Source organism: Biomphalaria glabrata, chromosome 16 (assembly GCF_947242115.1).
Source record: "Biomphalaria glabrata chromosome 16, xgBioGlab47.1, whole genome shotgun sequence".
Lineage (NCBI taxonomy): Eukaryota > Metazoa > Mollusca > Gastropoda > Planorbidae > Biomphalaria > Biomphalaria glabrata.
In genome coordinates, this window is record NC_074726.1 from 28,090,596 (window position 1) to 28,108,416 (window position 17,821).

A 17,821-nucleotide genomic window follows, 5' to 3' on the forward strand; every position below is an offset into this window, starting at 1 on the left:
GTACCACATCACGCTAACGGGCTCGTCCGCCTCTAATGCTGTAGATCAGGGTTTCTCAACTTCTGGATCGCGACCCCCTTGGGGGGTCGATTGAGGATTTGCCAGGGGTCGCCTAAGACCATCGAAACTATGGATTGTTATAGACTACTCTTCTGTATTTGTGTTTGTGTGTGTGTGTGGGGGGGGTCGGGGTAGAGTAGGGGATTGTAAAACGGGGTCGCCGAGCTTAAAAGGGTGAGAACCGCTGCTGTAGATCTTACCTTACGTAGGTACTGGCAATACGGTATTGGTATCCTATAGATGCCGGGGTAGGCTTCCAAAATATTGATTAACAAGTCCTCGTTTATAAAAACTGGTATATTTTCCAAAACTGACAGGGGATTCTCCTGTCGCGTGGCCCCACCTCTGGCGCGAGAACTTGCACGGCTGCCCCACTCGCCAGCCCCTAGGCCGCGTCTGGGCAAAATATGCAGTTCGCTACTGGGTTTGCAAGGTCACGATTGGAATCATTAAAGAAAATGTCTATGTAAAAGACCCCATTCCGATAACAGTCCATCCTTGCGAACGTCGGTATGGACAGTATAGAGGGACTTCTTATGGTCCGACAGCTACGCTGGGCAGGGCATGTATCCCATATGGGAGACGAAAATATGTCAAAGGCAAGTCTTTTTTGGTGAGCTAAAAGGTGGTCGACGTAACAGAGGCGCCCTACGGAAACGCTTTAAAGACCAGCTTAGGCGTTAACTTGCCTTGGCTGACATAGAAGAAAACACCTGGTTGCAAGCGGCCTCAAAAAGAGACAGCTGGAGGTCACTCACAAGGGATGCGGGATACATATTTGAGACCAAAAGAAAATCCGCTGCCAAGGACAGACGGAGACGGCGAAAAAAAATCTTAATCGACCGCCGGCGGACAATGGTTATGCTTGCCCTGGATATAGCAAAATATGCAGGTCACAGCTGGGGCTGAGTAGCCACGGGAAATACTGCATTCCTCATTAATCTTTGGGCTCGAAGACAAGCCTTATTATTCTGTTAACAAAAATCCCAAAATTCTTAACTGTAGCTGAGTTACTTTCAAAACAATCTCCGCCCACTTGACCTACATGGGAGTGGCCCTTTACTCACTGTGTCAATCGATGTAGTCAATATTCTTGGTTCCATATGCCAGAATTAGATTCACTGACGTCACAGGCTATAAAGTCGACCTTTCTTGATGTGTTCGATAGTTGGTCGCTTCGAAACCAAACAAGATTAACCACATAAATGTACGACTCATATACGTACGAGGTCTGTGTACTAGTTCTCAATTCAACATAGAAATTATTTTTGGTTGCGAAATGACAAATGAATCAAATTTCTAGAGGGCCAAGCATGTAAAAACAAAAGAGACAGTAGAAAAATCTAGGCCCGTGAACGTGTATTTGTGTACATTAGCCTTGCGAACGTACGTCAGTCTAAACCAGTTATAGAAAAATAAAGAGGTTGTTTCTTTTTTATGGCCTCTTGAATGTAGATCTACATCTTTTATATGAGAGATATAAAGGTTGCCTTGAAGCCCGAATCTTTATTTAGATCTAGGCCATTAATTGTGTCTGTGTGATTTATGGTATGTCTCTAAGCTCCTGTGATAGGCCCTATTTTTAACATCTTGATCTACAAGATCCACTTGAAACATCAGCCCTCATGAGTCAGAGAAATAGTCTTTATTTATACAAATGTTCTTACAAACCTATACAAAAAAAATGTGACTCTTAATTAGTAAATACATTAATTATAAACATTCTGGATAGGGGCATGCAACCAGATTTTACCGGAAATTAGAAATGAAATATTCATTTAAATATTTTATACAAAACATTTAGCATATACTAAATAATGGCAGATTGTTATTTATTATGCACAATTAATAAATAATATTTAAGAGTTAGGCCTACATGTATATTGTTATGAATAATGTAGGCACTACTTAAAGAAGTCTTAGTTTGTTCTATTCTGTGGCTACCTAAGTTTGTCCCTGATCTATTCTGTGGCTACTTAAGTTTGTTCTTGCTTTATTCTGTGGCTACCCAAGTTTGTCCCTGCTCTATTCTGTGGCTACTTAAGTTTGTTCTTGTTTTATTCTGTGGCTACCTAAGTTTGTCCCTGCTATATTCTGTGGCTACTTAAGTTTGTTCTTGTTTTATTCTGTGGCTACCCAAGTTTGTCCCTGCTCTATTCTGTGGCTACTTAAGTTTGTTCTTGTTTTATTCTGTGGCTACCTAAGTTTGTCACTGCTCTATTCTGTGGCTACCTAAGTTTGTCCCTGCTATATTCTGTGGCTATCTAAGTTTGTCCCTGCTCTATTCTGTGGCTACTTAAGTTTGTTCTTGTTTTATTCTGTGGCTACCTAAGTTTGTCCCTGCTATATTCTGTGGCTACCTAAGTTTGTCCCTGCTCTATTCTGTGGCTACTTAAGTTTGTTCTTGTTTTATTCTGTGGCTACCTAAGTTTGTCCCTGCTCTATTCTGTGGCTACCTAAGTTTGTCCCTGCTTTATTCTGTGGCTACTTAAGTTTGTCCCTGCTCTAATCTGTGGCTACTTGAGTTTGTCCCTGCTCTATTCTGTGGCTACCTAAGTTTGTCCTTGCTCTATTCTCTGGACCGTTGCGCAACACACAAGATCTGTTAACCGTCTTTCTCCATTCCTCTTTGACATTTGGCTTGGAAAGAATATCTTTCAATGATACAGGTCCGTCCATTCTTTAATGTTATCCCATCGCTTTCTCAGTCTGCCTCTTCATCCATTTTCCTGTTACTGTTCCCTGAAGGAAGGTCTTAGAGAGTGCCCGCAATCATGAACAGTACAACTGTAAGGAAAATGTCACTGTCGCTACGATTGTTCGTTTAATAAACTTCGTTTACTTAAAATTTAAGTTTTGTATTGCTTGCAAGTTCTTATGCTAAGATTGATTACGTACAGTAGGGTAGGGCGTACAGTAGGGTTGGTCGGGCTAGCTGTTCCTTACGCCCTGCACCCTCTGTACGCCACTGCTTATAACTGTAAGACATTTCATTCGATGGTTCCACCCGGTTGTTTGACTCCGGTACGTGAATATAAGCAGGACTATCTCCGGCCCACATAAGGTCCCATTCCAACTTGCAACGCCTATGTCAGTGTCCTTGCCACAGCGAAGGCCTAACTCTCCATCCTACGCCTCTGGGGCAGCGCTGCCTGAATTAGAAATTTGATTTACAGCCAAGTCTTGGAGAAAGTTTAAATACAAAAAAAGCGCAGAGATCTCCGCGACCTTTGTTATTTATAGCAACGTGACGTCACGTCGAGCGGATTCCCTCCTCCTCCTCTTATTTCCAAACTCGCCGTGTTGAAGAGCAGCACTGGTTAGAGTGAAGTCTTAGCCTTGTGATGTTGTGCTAGCTGTGTTAACAATGTAGATAATTGCGTCGGACATCACCGTCTGTTTCTATTCCATAATTATTTCGTCCTCTACAGGCGGCTCATTTCATTTCGACCCTGATTCTAACATCAAGATAACTCTCGACGCGGTGGCGAGCAGACGATATCTCACGAGGCTGTAACTAGCAGACGAAGGTGAGTGCCGAGGGCGTCGGGATTTACTCCATTTATTTATTGATTTTTTTTTTTTTTGAACTGATGGCACTTCACAAAGTCTAGGAAACCGACCAGACGACAATCAATAGCACTACTTTCTAGATCTACTTAGCCTAGCGTAGTGTTATATTCTGTGTTGTTTTAAGTACGCACTCGTGTTGCGTAGTTATCTCGGGACTCTATCTTTTTATATATATGTATATAAAATGTTTTAGATCTTAGCCTATTTGTTTATTCCAGTTGATCGGAAATGGTTTTACTATAAATCTTTAGGGTACAGTATTATTTTGAATATTTTAGTCATGGGATTATTGAAAGTGTTAACGGAATGGTATTGTTATGGTATTGTTTTGGTATTGTTATGGTATTGTTATAGGCCTACACGTTCACTAAAAAGTATCATCTTTAATGCTCAGGGAACGTAGTCATATAAATGTTAGGGCAGCAATGTTATACATGTTTAGGGAATGATGTGATGATATTTTAATAGAGGTAGGACCGGACTTAGGCATATGCAAATTAGGCAGCCGCCTAGGGCCTCCGATTGGTAGGGGCCTATCTCAAAACTGAAAACAATTTGTTTTAGAGAAGAAATAGTGATACCTGTGTCCAACGTTATTTTTTAAAAATACCTTTTACCTTACCATTATATATATACATATCCCTTAGTCTGTTGGACCGTTGGGGCACCTACCATTATATATATACATATCCCTTAGTCTGTTGGACCGTTGGGGCACCTACCATTATATATATACATATCCCTTAGTCTGTTGGACCGTTGGGGCACCTACCATTATATATATATACATATCCCTCAGTCTGTTGGACCGTTGGGGCACCTACCATTATATATATACATATCCCTCAGTCTGTTGGACCGTTGGGGCACCTACCATTATATATATACATATCCCTTAGTCTGTTGGACCGTTGGGGCACCTACCATTATATATATATACATATCCCTTAGTCTGTTGGACCGTTGGGGCACCTACCATTATATATATATACATATCCCTTAGTCTGTTGGACCGTTGGGGCACCTACCATTATATATATATACATATCCCTTAGTCTGTTGGACCGTTGGGGCACCTACCATTATATATATATACATATCCCTTAGTCTGTTGGACCGTTGGGGCACCTACCATTATATATATATACATATCCCTTAGTCTGTTGGACCGTTGGGGCACCTACCATTATATATATATACATATCCCTTAGTCTGTTGGACCGTTGGGGCACCTACCATTATATATATACATATCCCTTAGTCTGTTGGACCGTTGGGACACCAAGCAAGACCGTCTTTCTCCATTCCTCCCTGTTTTTTTTAGTACTCATGTTTTAAATAAATTACCATATTTTGTTTTTTAGCTGTTTTTTTTTTTTTTTTCAATTTCATTTGAGGCCACCAAATTCACTTCGCCTAAGGGCCTCCAATTATCTAAGGCCGGCCCTGATAGAGGAATTATAAATGTTTAAATTGTATAGGCCTGTTTAGGGAATGATGGGATTGATGTTAACGTTAAATGTTTAGAGCTTATCTTATCAATTACAGACGTTACTTCAAAAGAGATGCTAGTTACGTCCAATACGCAGGCATTTCGTGTGTCTGTCTAGTCACTAGTCATACATGCTAATCAGTGACATACACTCTGCTAAGTCGTTGGTTTCTTGGCTGATTATAAATGACTAGGGAATGATATAACTGTAAATGGACTGATGCTGTTTATATTGAGCGAATGATGTTATTATAAGAGTTTAGTGAATACTGTTTTAAGTTTTAGTGTATAATGTTATAAGTGTTTAGAGAATAATGTTATAGGTGTTTAGAGAATAATGTTATAAGTGTTTAGTGTATAATGTTATAAGTGTTTAGTGTATAATGTTATAAGTGTTTAGAGAATAATGTTATAAGTGTTTTGTGAATAATGTTATAAGTGTTTAGTGTATAATGTTATAAGTGTTTAGTGTATAATGTTATAAGTGTTTAGAGAATAATGTTATAGGTGTTTAGAGAATAATGTTATAAGTGTTTTGTGAATAATGTTATAAGTGTTTAGTGTATAATGTTATAAGTGTTTAGAGGATAAAGTTATAGGTGTTTAGAGAATAATGTTATAAGTGTTTAGTGTATAATGTAATAAGTGTTTAGTGTATAATGTTATAAGTGTTTAGAGAATAATGTTATAAGTGTTTAGTGTATAATGTTATAAGTGTTTAGTGTATAATGTTATAAGTATTTAGAGAATAATGTTATAAGTGTTTTGTGAATAATGTTATAAGTGTTTAGTGTATAATGTTATAAGTGTTTAGTGTATAATGTTATAAGTGTTTAGAGAATAATGTTATAGGTGTTTAGAGAATAATGTTATAAGTGTTTTGTGAATAATGTTATAAGTGTTTAGTGTATAATGTTATAAGTGTTTAGAGGATAAAGTTATAGGTGTTTAGAGAATAATGTTATAAGTGTTTAGTGTATAATGTAATAAGTGTTTAGTGTATAATGTTATAAGTGTTTAGAGAATAATGTTATAAGTGTTTAGTGTATAATGTTATAAGTGTTTAGTGTATAATGTTATAAGTATTTAGAGAATAATGTTATAAGTGTTTTGTGAATAATGTTATAAGTGTTTAGTGTATAATGTTATAAGTGTTTAGTGTATAATGTTATAAGTGTTTAGAGAATAATGTTATAGGTGTTTAGAGAATAATGTTATAAGTGTTTTGTGAATAATGTTATAAGTGTTTAGTGTATAATGTTATAAGTGTTTAGAGAATAAAGTTATAGGTGTTTAGAGAATAATGTTATAAGTGTTTAGTGTATAATGTAATAAGTGTTTAGTGTATAATGTTATAAGTGTTTAGAGAATAATGTTATAAGTGTTTAGTGTATAATGTTATAAGTGTTTAGTGTATAATGTTATAAGTTTTTAGTGAATAATGTTATAAGTGTTTAGTGTATAATGTTATAAGTGTTTAGTGTGTAATGTTATAAGTGTTTAGTGTATAATGTTATAAGTGTTTAAAGAATGAATGATATATAAACCTATCTATGTCACCAGTCTTCTCAATCAGTCCAATGATAAACCCACCAAGTCAAACAGCCGGCCTGATGTGTTCGATCACAAGATCGATAACTGCATGTCTAGCTCGACTAGGCTCACAGTCAGGACTAAACTAGATCTAGAGCTACGTACACTTGAAACAAGAAAAACATATAAAAATACTTTTGGTAAAAAAGCTTAGGCCTATATTAAGTTTTATTGTATCAATTAGTCTGGATCAGTCACGCGATTATGTATATAGATGGCCTAGACATAATAACTCTGTGCGATTAGAACTATTTTTAACAATTGTTTTTGTTTAGGTTTTAGCTTTCTCAATGCGCTATAAACCTATCACTTTTCTGAACCAGTTGAGGAAGGGGAAGGGAAAAAAACAGTATCTTGGTGAATGTTTACATGGTCGCTTTTTTTTTTTCAAAAGAACTAATTGAACTTATACCACCACATTTGTCAAGTACAATTTCTTTCCGTTGTTAAAGATACCAAAGCAAAAAATTACCAATAGTTAATTAATACCTTAGACTATATATTAGACTATTATTAATACATTGTTGTTTTTTTAATCTTGTGTTGTCAGGTAAAAAAAATAATTGTGCAAAATTTCAGCTTGATCTGAGATTAACGTGTCCAAACTTTTTTACCATACAGACAGTCGTAGAACAATTACAATTATATTACAATGATCACACTTTCTCTTGCGGTTTTGAAATCGTGTAAACACTTTTTTTTTTGCTTATCTAGCTCTAAGGATAGGGGTCTGAATAAGACAACAGTTACAACTCCACTGGGCATTAAAGTAAAGTAAATTATACCTTTCAGACTTTGGAATCGAAAGATTATCTGTTTCTACCTCCAACGGTTATAGGGTGTCATGTGGCCAGCACAAAGACCAACCGCCTTTACTTTCCCCAACTAATATCAGGTACCTGTCCAAAAAATTCTGAAACTAAAAATCCTAGTCCACCGAGATTCGAACCTGCGAGCTGTCGATTCAGAAGCCCACACATACACACACCTTGGGCATTAGCTAAAAATATTTTGCTTTTCGTTTTGGATGGCTGCGTTTTTTTTGTGGTATGCGCTCTGTACTGTCGTTCAATGGTCCCGGGTTCGGACTCTTCCCACCGACGTCTTGCCTGACTCAAACATAATATTACGGCATTGACTCTTCAATTCCAAAGATTAAGTATAAGTGCAGTACTTCACGTCACTACGCAAATCCATATTCTGCAACATTTAATGCAGACAAAGCCGTTGTCAGCCGGGGTGTTTGTCGACAGTTATTTACTTGAGGCTCAAAACTGCTGGTAGACAACTAAACCGGTGTAGGCGTATCATATCTTAACATATAAAGCTTGAACTTTTTTTGTGAACAAAACTAAATATAACTGTTATTACAATATATACATTTCAACTTGAGATGGAATGAAATAATTGCAGTAGCCTTTAGTTCAGGGGCGTAGTGAGCAAAACGTGAGCAGGGTACAAGGTGAATTATTAGTGCCTCATCCCCGATTTTCCATGAACATCACATACAAATATAGGCGCCTGGGATATCGTGCCCCCCTTGCCCCCCCCCCATCATCACGCCTCTGCTTTAGTGATACCGGTAATATAAAATGGTATTTGGAACAAAATCTCACTACAAAAACAGGTCTTTTCTCGAAATAAAAAAAAATTTTTTTAGGTCAGTGCAGGTGTCTTAAAAAAACTATTGGCTTTTACTCGGAACAAAGACCGTATTTACCAAGCTGGCTTGTTTAATCATGTTGACCAGTGGTTCCCAAACTTTTTCCCTTCGCACATTCTGAGTATTTAGCGGAAAACTTTTGTTTCTTTTTTTTTTTTATTAGAGATTAATTCACGTGGTGGCCTAATAGTTAATTATTCCAGTATCTCTTGGAACACATATTCAGGCCTCGAGGAACACTAAGGTTCCGCGGAACACAGTTTAGTAAACACTGATGTAGACTGTAGGTAGCCTATTGTAGACCTATACTTAGCTAAGGGTATATGGATATATTCTAAACTGTCTCGGAGTGTTTTATGGTTTTATTATATTAGGTTTATGTACTTTAGAGAGCTAGCTCTAGTTGACCTTTTCCTGAACTTTAACCTGTACCTACGTCACTTGTCTATCTCTTGGTGTGTAGGTCATTTAAAATGTCGGTCCGTGTTTCGATCCTGATACAAGGCTCGGTAGAAAATATGATGCCCAATAACAGAAAAAAAACAACAACACAAAAAACAACATAGCAATTATTGCTAAAATTACAATATTAACAATGTATTTTAAATTAGCGTAGAATATCAGAGCCGGATTTAGGGGCAGTACAGACTTTATCTTATCTTATATAATACAGACGTTACTTCAAAAAAGAAGATGATTACGTCCTACGCGTCATGCATTTAGTCATGCATATTAACCAATGACTTAAATTCTGCCAAGTCACTGGTTTTCCTGGCTAGCTCAGGCAACCCATTCCATGCTCTAATAGCACTAGGGAAGAAGGAGCATTTGTACAAATTTGTCCTAGCATATGGGACGAGGAATGTGCCTTTATCTTTGTGTCTTTCTGAGTATTTTATTAAATTTTGTTTTTGTATTTGAAGATTATGGTTCAGTGTTTTATGTATTATTGCTACTTTACTTTTGAGCCTTCTGTCCTGAAGGCTTTCTAAATTTAGTGAGGCTGTACTGGGGGCTCACCCTCCACAAACTAAAAACAAATAGGCCTATAGCCTGCTACACGGACACGGCAATAAGATATTGATGTCTAGGTATTGATCTGATGCATTTGAATGTGAAAGACATTAGTATACATTACTTTTGGAAGCTTTTGACTTTAAAACATTATTTTGAAATAAAAATGGAGACACTCTATTTCTTATGGAACAATGGGTAAATAAAGGACATGCTCGTAGCTCTAAGCAGTTATCAGTAATATTAATTCAGTGTTTTTTATTGAAGCATTTCAAAAGAGGGGTAGGGGGCGATAACTGAGGGGTCAGGCACTTGGCTTCTGGTCCCGGGTTCAAATCCTGGTATAAAATTGGTGTATTTAATTTCGGGATCTTTAGGGCGTCTCTGAGTCCACCTAGCTTACATAGGTAGCCTAGCGGACATTGTGGGAAAAGTAAAGGCGGTTGATCGTTGTGCTGGCCGCACGACACCCTTGTTAACCCTTGGTTACTGAAACAAAGGGCCTTTGCATCATCTGCCTCATAGATAGGAATGTTTGAAAGAGAAATTTCACTTTTTTTTTTTTGGCTTTTGATTTATTTCTTGGTTGGGGCCTACTGTAAAGAACTTGGGGCAGTTCTTACTGTAGATAAATGGCTCGATGTAGGCCTACTAAGGGTATGGCTCTGATACTGGATAGTGTCAGGGTGGGATTTCAGATTAGCTAGGGTCTGATATTATGGTCCCGTATCCCCCAGCCTGAACAGAGTAACACAAGAACCTAAAGGTAATGGCATGTAAAATACGAACATTGAAGAACAGTTATTCAACTGAACATTTAGTGAATAACACCAGCTGTCAACAGGAACAGTATTTAATTATACTTAATTGTAAGTTTCCAACATATTTACATATACATCAATATCATTGAAGTTAGCATTAGGTTAATAATGGACCTCATTCACCAATCGTAAACAAACAACATTTAGTCACGTGATCTTATTGATAAAACAACGGAAAAAAAACTGTCACGTGACAATCATCATGAATTAAACATGAGATCGTGAATTATATAGAAGAGATAGAGCACCACGTGGCTAAATGTTGTTTGTTTACGATTGATGAATGAGGTCCATTAGTCTAATATCACACCAATAAGTTTCCATAACATACCTTCACGCTCACACTCCATCTCGGCGCCCAACAGATCCTCAACTCCCTACACCTCAACACCGATAGTTACTACACAACTTCAAGGGCGGAAAGACGACACCCTTTCCCGTAACGTCATCCTTAGTTCTCGAAAGAGAGAGAGAGCTTCTTTTGTGAGCTGGGTAGCTGGTTTTGTTGGTTCCCCTTGTATGGGTACGTAAGTACATAGTTTTATTCAGTAGGCTGATCTTTCGGTACGGGTGTCGCTATTGAAAAGTTCTTTCTTGTATCGACAAAGCTTTTGTCAACTCACTCTGTCTTTCTGGAAGAAGTCTTGTTGACGTTATTTCTCCAACTTCCCACGCTCGGATCAAGTTGAAACTTTGCACAAAATATTCACTGTCGATGACAACGTATAAATCAATCCAAAAATTAAACCAATTAATTAATTAATTAGTGGCAATTAATTAATTTTACTTTGGATAGAAAAGGGAGATAAATCTTGGTCGAGAGACCAAGTGCGCTTGAACTTGGCTTGGCTTGGCTACCTAGAAGGGGGCTCGAGGCTCGACACCCGACTCGGGCAGAGTTGTGTTTACTGAGCGCCTAAAGGCAGCACGGAAAACCAACTCCTAGATACCCCTTCCCCCCACTGGTCCACAGATGAGATTGGACCAAAAGCGCTCTGAGCATGCTATAAGCATGAAAGTAGCGCTATATAAAAGCTATAATAATAAGATATTATATATATATTTAAATATGAAAATCATTGTGCGTTTCTTTTACTTATATAGGCCCCTAAGCTTTGTTTTTGGTTTTTTTTTAGTATTGTTCTATATTTTGATTTTTTTTTTCCTTAACAGGTCGCCGAAACAACGGATGCTAATGAGTCTTCAGATCAAGTCTCCAGTCTGTATATTTCCGGGAATCACATAGATCTAGTTTGCCAATAATTTGGATTCAGCAACTTCTTATCAAAAAGTCATCACTAGCCATCTTGATGTGATAACATCCACACATCGCATCTAACATCAACATAATCAGCGCCACATCAATTCTAACATCAACATAACGAAACATAGACGAAGAACGCCATAGGCAATCTTCAAATTTTAAATTCTACAAATAAATTTGAAAGTTCTTAGTTGGCACGAGTTCAATTAAAAGAAACAAAAAACAACACAGTTTTAAGAACTTTTAAAAACCTAGTTAAAACTTTAAAAAAAAATGGAAACACTCTGTTTTAAAAGTATTGTTTTATTTCTTTTGTTAACTGCATTGGACGGAGCTGTCTTGAGGCAGAGCATCGTTTGTGGCGGCGGGGACTGTCTTTTGGGAGAATTCTATGACGCGGATGTTCAAATATGTCGGCCGTGTCTAAACAGAACATTCATGGACATGAATGACCAAAGCTGCAACGCTTGTAAGCCTTGTACGGACATCCGAAGCCCAGGTGTCCTAGTTCAATTCCCTTGCAACCAATCCAGAGACACCGTTTTTGTTTGCGCGGAAGGATACTTTAAGACAAAGTCCGACCTTGACATCTACTCTTGCGCGCCGTGCACCGTGTGCAAACAAGGACACCATATTCTTTCAGGTTGCACTCCATTAAGAGACACCGTCTGTGGTAGCGATGCAGATTCAGGGGAAGATTCCGGCTCCGGGAACATATCGGGATGGCTCATCCCCCTCTTGTCGGTGTCCATTCCAGCCCTGATTCTAATTATCGCGTTCGCTATTGTAAGCCTCAATAAAGTGTCCTCTATTCAGCGTAAATTTCTCTGTCACCGCAGTAAGGAAGATGACGAGGTCTCCATAGTGGAAACGTACAAACATCTGCAGGAAGAGCGAAAAGAAAAAAGGAAGAAGAAAAAGTCGAAAGATAAAGAGAAAGCCAAAGGAAGGGAGGCAACACCAACAGAGTCCTAATTAAGTTAGAAACACTGAAAGATCTGCTTGCCTTAATCTAATGTATTTTGCATCATCGCTTTAATTTGTATTTGTTTTTTTTTTTCTTTTCAATTTTTTCATTTTAAACCTAATTTTTTTTTATTGTTGAAATTGATTAAATTTTAATAGCTCGTAAATTTTCTTATTCCCCTATGCAAGAAATAATATTTCCTTACCATATATTATCATCCTTCCAAGAAGACAACAAAGAACTAAACTGTATGAATAAATAAAATTAAGCGAATACAAGACAGCCTAAAATTTGAATTATAAATTACAAAAAAAAAAATATTCTATTCTTATTCACGCGAAAAGAGGAGAGCACTCAAAAACTATGCCAAAATATTACAATTCTTACAGTTTTATTTCCCTTTTTTCCCATAATTCTAAAGAACCAGAGATAACATAACGGCTGAAAATGATTAGAGCATAGACTTCTATATAGGCCTACTACTCTAGACTGGGCATGGAGACTTTTTAAAACTACAAAAAATGTCGTGAAAATTTTTGTAGAAAGTTGGATCAAGGCGTTGTTTTGTAAAGTACGGTAGTTAAAAGAAGTAAAGTCTCTTTTTTTCAACCCTAACCTAGATATGTAACATATAATCATGGACGTAAATAAATATAGACTGGAAAAAGGAAGTAACTTCATGTAACTTGAAAACATGTATATCTATTGTATTCGGATTTCCGAAATATGAAAAGTTGCATGATCTTCATTCTTAGAGATTAAACAAAGCTACACTGCCTCCTTATTTACAATATATATAGGTGTGTATCAAAGTTAAAAAAGCACTTTTATACTGCTCATAAATGCTGTATAATAAAGTACACAAAATTGCAAGTCACACATTTTCGTTTCATAAAACTCTTTAATTGGCCAGTCTATATTTATTTATGTCTATGCATATAATTTAATTTCTAGATCTAGTAATTGAACATATAAAATAAGAGTAGGCCTACTCTCGTCTCATAATTATTATTTTGCAATTTTTAGATACATAATCTAGAAAGATCTATTTACATAAAATGATTAAAATCAACATGAATTATTTCGATCTAGGATTTTTGAGACATTATCTCACTGGAAACAAACAGAAAATGGTTTTGTTTCATATATTTGCGTGAATATCCGAGAAATGATTTTGCATTATTTCTAAACTTTGAAAACTAAAGATCATTACTTTTCTAAGACAGAAAAGATTGATTGGGGCGACTCCCCTTAGCGCTTAAAAAAGAGTTTACACGCATGAAAATATATATATATATATATATATATATATTGGTTTGTGACTCGATCAGTCGCGGATAAGAATTTATTTCCGGTTTTCAGTCTAGTATACTATATAAGTCTATGGGTTAGAGCTTATTACATTAAAAAGAACTTCAAATTTTGAATATCGCGACAAATGTGTGCATTATACTTGGCAAGAAATATTTTATTTATTAACGAACCACTTGTAATTTGTGAAACATATTTCAGTGTTAGATATTTTTAATTATTTCATTTTATCGCATTATCACTCTTTTTTTTTAAATATTATTTTGTAAAAATATGTTTGGAAATATTTGTTATTTCATGTGGCTCCAATAGATTGAACATTAGATACTTCTACATGCAATGTAAGAAAAAAAAGGAGGCCCTACATAACGTAGCCTGCATAAAAAGCCTGTTGTTTTGTCATTACTTTGAATTAATTGGCTTATCGTTTATTGTCTTTAACTGTCCTAGTGAGTACCTGGCCATCATTCAGTATCTTTTATTTATTACTATTGCTTTAGTAGGAAATAATAGTAGTAATCCATATTAAAGCGTTATAAACAGATAATACAGTGTTTATTGACGACCTGTGACGTGGCAAAGAACTATTGGTCTAAACTGCCAAAAGGTTGCGACGTCGAGGATCAGTGTTTGGTTTCGTCTAGATCCAGTTTGTCATGATAGGCTACTTTTGAATTTGAACTATGTGTTAACATTAGTTAGTTCATAATATAGATCTTTGAAATATACTTAACCGGTTTAGTTTATTCATTTCGCCTAGTACCAATTTTAATGTCGTGTCTCCATTGTATATAAATATATTTATGTATATATTTAAAAGTAGGATAACAGCAATCCAAAAGGCTAAAAGCTGATTTTGATAATTTAGACAGGGTATAGAAATTACAGATGAACATTAATTGCTTTTAGAAGACACAGTGAATAGTAGAGTGTTAATTGTTGTTTTAGAACTTAACCTTTGACCTGTTTCACTGCATTGTTTGATTGTTAACTGGTGTTCTTTTTAAATGTTAGTGAACTGAAATGCCATTCCCGTCTGTTTATATATGTCAGTGTGTGTTCCCTCTCTGTATGTGTGTCTCTCTTTCTGTCTGTGTGTGTGTATGTGTCTCTGTCTGTGTGTTTCCCTCTTAATTCTTGTAATTAGTGCTATTTGCGCCATACTATAATGCTTGACTTTATGATTTCCTCTCTTCGCATATATTCTATAAATAGATCATTAGTTACTCTTTAGTATTATCGATGTATATAATAGTCAATAAACCAAGTATATTTATTACATTAAAAGTGTTGTTGACGCCTTAACCATTGAGATGATGATTATTGGAAAATTACAGAATTAAATCTATACTAGTCCTTAGAGAGCTGTAAAAAACAGAAAAGTTTCCCTTTCAGACCTTGCGATCTGTAGGGCAGGTGATGTTAAGGTCATCTTTCTCTTGGCCAACAGGGTGTCATGTAGCCAGCACAACGACCAACCGCCTTTTCTTTCCCCAACTTAAGTTAGGTGCCCATTAGAGTTGGGTGGACTCAGGGGCGCCCTAAAAAGCTCAAAATTTAAAATCCCAGTCACTGAGATTCGAACCCAGGACCCCAAGCGCTTAATCACTCAGCCACCGCTCATCCCATAGAGAGTTGACCCAACAGTAAACTTTTTTGTTTCTAAAATAGATATATTGACCTATTGATGTCCAAATTAAGGCCCGCGACACGGGTCTATCCAGCCGGTCTAAACTTCTGCTCACAGCAGACTTCACCTGGTACCAATCTTGGCTTGAAAAAATGAAGCATATGTTCTCTCATGGCTAGATGGTACTGGATAAAAGAGACTCTAATTTCACCAACTGTTATTCGAATTCTTTTCCACTCTTTCGTCATGCCAACATAGTGCCAGATTTTTTTTTTATTAGGAGGTCTACGAATCGCTTAAGGTTGATAGTATGCAATAAATTGAGCAGGTCTTTTTACACGCAGATCGATACACCGGCATTTCGAGTTTCAATAATAATAATTAAAAAAAAACACATTTTTCTACATATTGGTGGAAAGTTTGATGCCCATCACCACATGATGCCCCATATGGCCCGCACCACCCGCTTAGGCAATGGCGGACATCGTCCCAACAGATTCCTCTCCAACATAGCTACAGTAGGAATAAATATTTAACCTAACATATATTTCTTGTTTACTTAGTCCATTAAAACTGTGTATGTATTTGTGTGTGATCGTGCGCGAGCACCCTACTCTGCCTCATCGTGGCGCTCGTGTGGAAACGACCATTAGAGGAAGTGGTTAGGCTAAATGGGTAGCAACACAAGACTCCCGTGGGGATGCCCACGGGTTGGACGAGAGTCCACCCATTGCATGGGCGGGGTTGCAAAAGAGTCCCCACAAACCTGTCACACATCCATGCGCTGTTCCCCAAGGGACCGTTACACAAAATGGCGAGCCCCCCACGGTTAGCTTGGTATAACGAAGGAAAATGGCGGAGGCTCCCGGTGTCCTCGGCCTTCGGCCATGTGCAGCCAAGCATGCGTCGGGGGCCAAAGGCATCGGAAATAGCAATGCCTTACATAGGCATTGACTCGGGTCTCTCTCAAACAGAACTGTGTTCCCACGGGTTTTTTTTTTTACTGTATGGCGTCCAAACAGGTTTTTTTTTCAAACTTAGAGCTCAAATAGCCTTCGGCTCAGCTCTTTAGACGATCAAACGGCGTGATCGTAAAAAAAAAGGGGGAATCGAGATTATCTAGCTACATTGTTATAATGGCACCTCCGTATCCAAATTTATAAATAAATGTATTTCGGTAGATCGACAAATCTTCCCCTCCCCCTCCCTTACAACCGTATCCAACACCAAGCCTGACTGGAATGGGTCTAATTAACTAAAAGGTCTGGAAAACTAATTAGATTAGAGTATAGATCTAGATCTTGCTAAAGCTATATTGGGTTCAGTTTGTTTTTTTATTGTTAGCCTGACCAATTCTTTTATTTTTTTCCCCTCTACAAGTTGTGGCAGATTAGCTTTCCACCTAGATCTTATAGCCGAAAAAAAATTCCTTTGAAAAATATTGAGCACTTCACATTTGGTCGACTACATAGACATATAATTCCTGTGGCATTTTACGTCTCGAGAGACGATCTTTTCCCTTTGTAACTTCTTGAGTGACCAAAGAGGCAAATCCTTGATACAAAATCTAAAACAGGGCCGGCCTTAGACATAGGCAAACTAGATAGCCGCCTATAGAAAAAAAAAAAAAGCAAAGTTCCGCTTTCAGACCTTTCAATCTATGGGGCAGATAATGTTAAGGTCATCTATTTCTTCGGCCAACGGTTAACGGATAAGGTGTCATGTGGCCAGCACAACGACCAACCGACTTTACTTTCCCCAACTAAAGCCAGGTACCCATTAGAGCTGGTTGGCGCCCTAAAAATCCCGAATTTCATAATCTCATTCTTCTCCTAGATTCGAACCCAGGACTCCAGGTTAGGAAGCCAAGCGCTAAACTACTCAGCCACCGCCCCCTTCAATAAGGTGGGGGGGGGGGGGGGGAATTCTCAACAATTTTTTTAAGAGAAGAAATAGCGAAAACGTTGCCAAATTTTATTGTTGGAGAACACTTTTTTTTAAATTATAAATTGCACAATTTTAGTATTTCGCTGTCAATTCACAGCTAATTTACTTCGTCCAGGGCTTCCAACTGCCTAAGGCCGGCCCTGTCTAAAGGCCCTTGTGTCTGAAACTCCCCCCCCCCCTTTTTTTTCATGAAACTGTTGAAAATAAGTAGATGTTGACGTCACCGGATGTCTAACATCATAGATGTCAACAGATGTACAAAATATAGAAAATCCTGAAATAAAATGAATAAGCAAATCTATGACTACCAGTTGCCCCAGGAATAATTAATATTACGCTGCTATCATTTTTATTGTAATGAAAGCCGAATCTGTTTTACTACTGAAGATTTTCACAATGACAAGGACGTTAAATTGAACGTTCACTGTTGCCAAATAAATACAAATGAAGTAAACTATAATTTTAAAAGAATTAAATGATATCTTG

At 37.3% G+C, this 17,821-nt stretch overlaps 1 long non-coding RNA gene across 1 annotated transcript; it reads left to right on the forward strand.

The window, feature by feature from the left end:
* The first annotated feature begins 3,318 nt into the window (after positions 1-3,318).
* LOC129923462 (uncharacterized) lies at positions 3,319-15,045 on the forward strand. Its single transcript, XR_008775389.1, has 2 exons — positions 3,319-3,590; positions 11,390-15,045. It is a non-coding gene; the product is annotated as an uncharacterized LOC129923462 (long non-coding RNA).
* Positions 15,046-17,821: the final 2,776 nt, after the last annotated feature.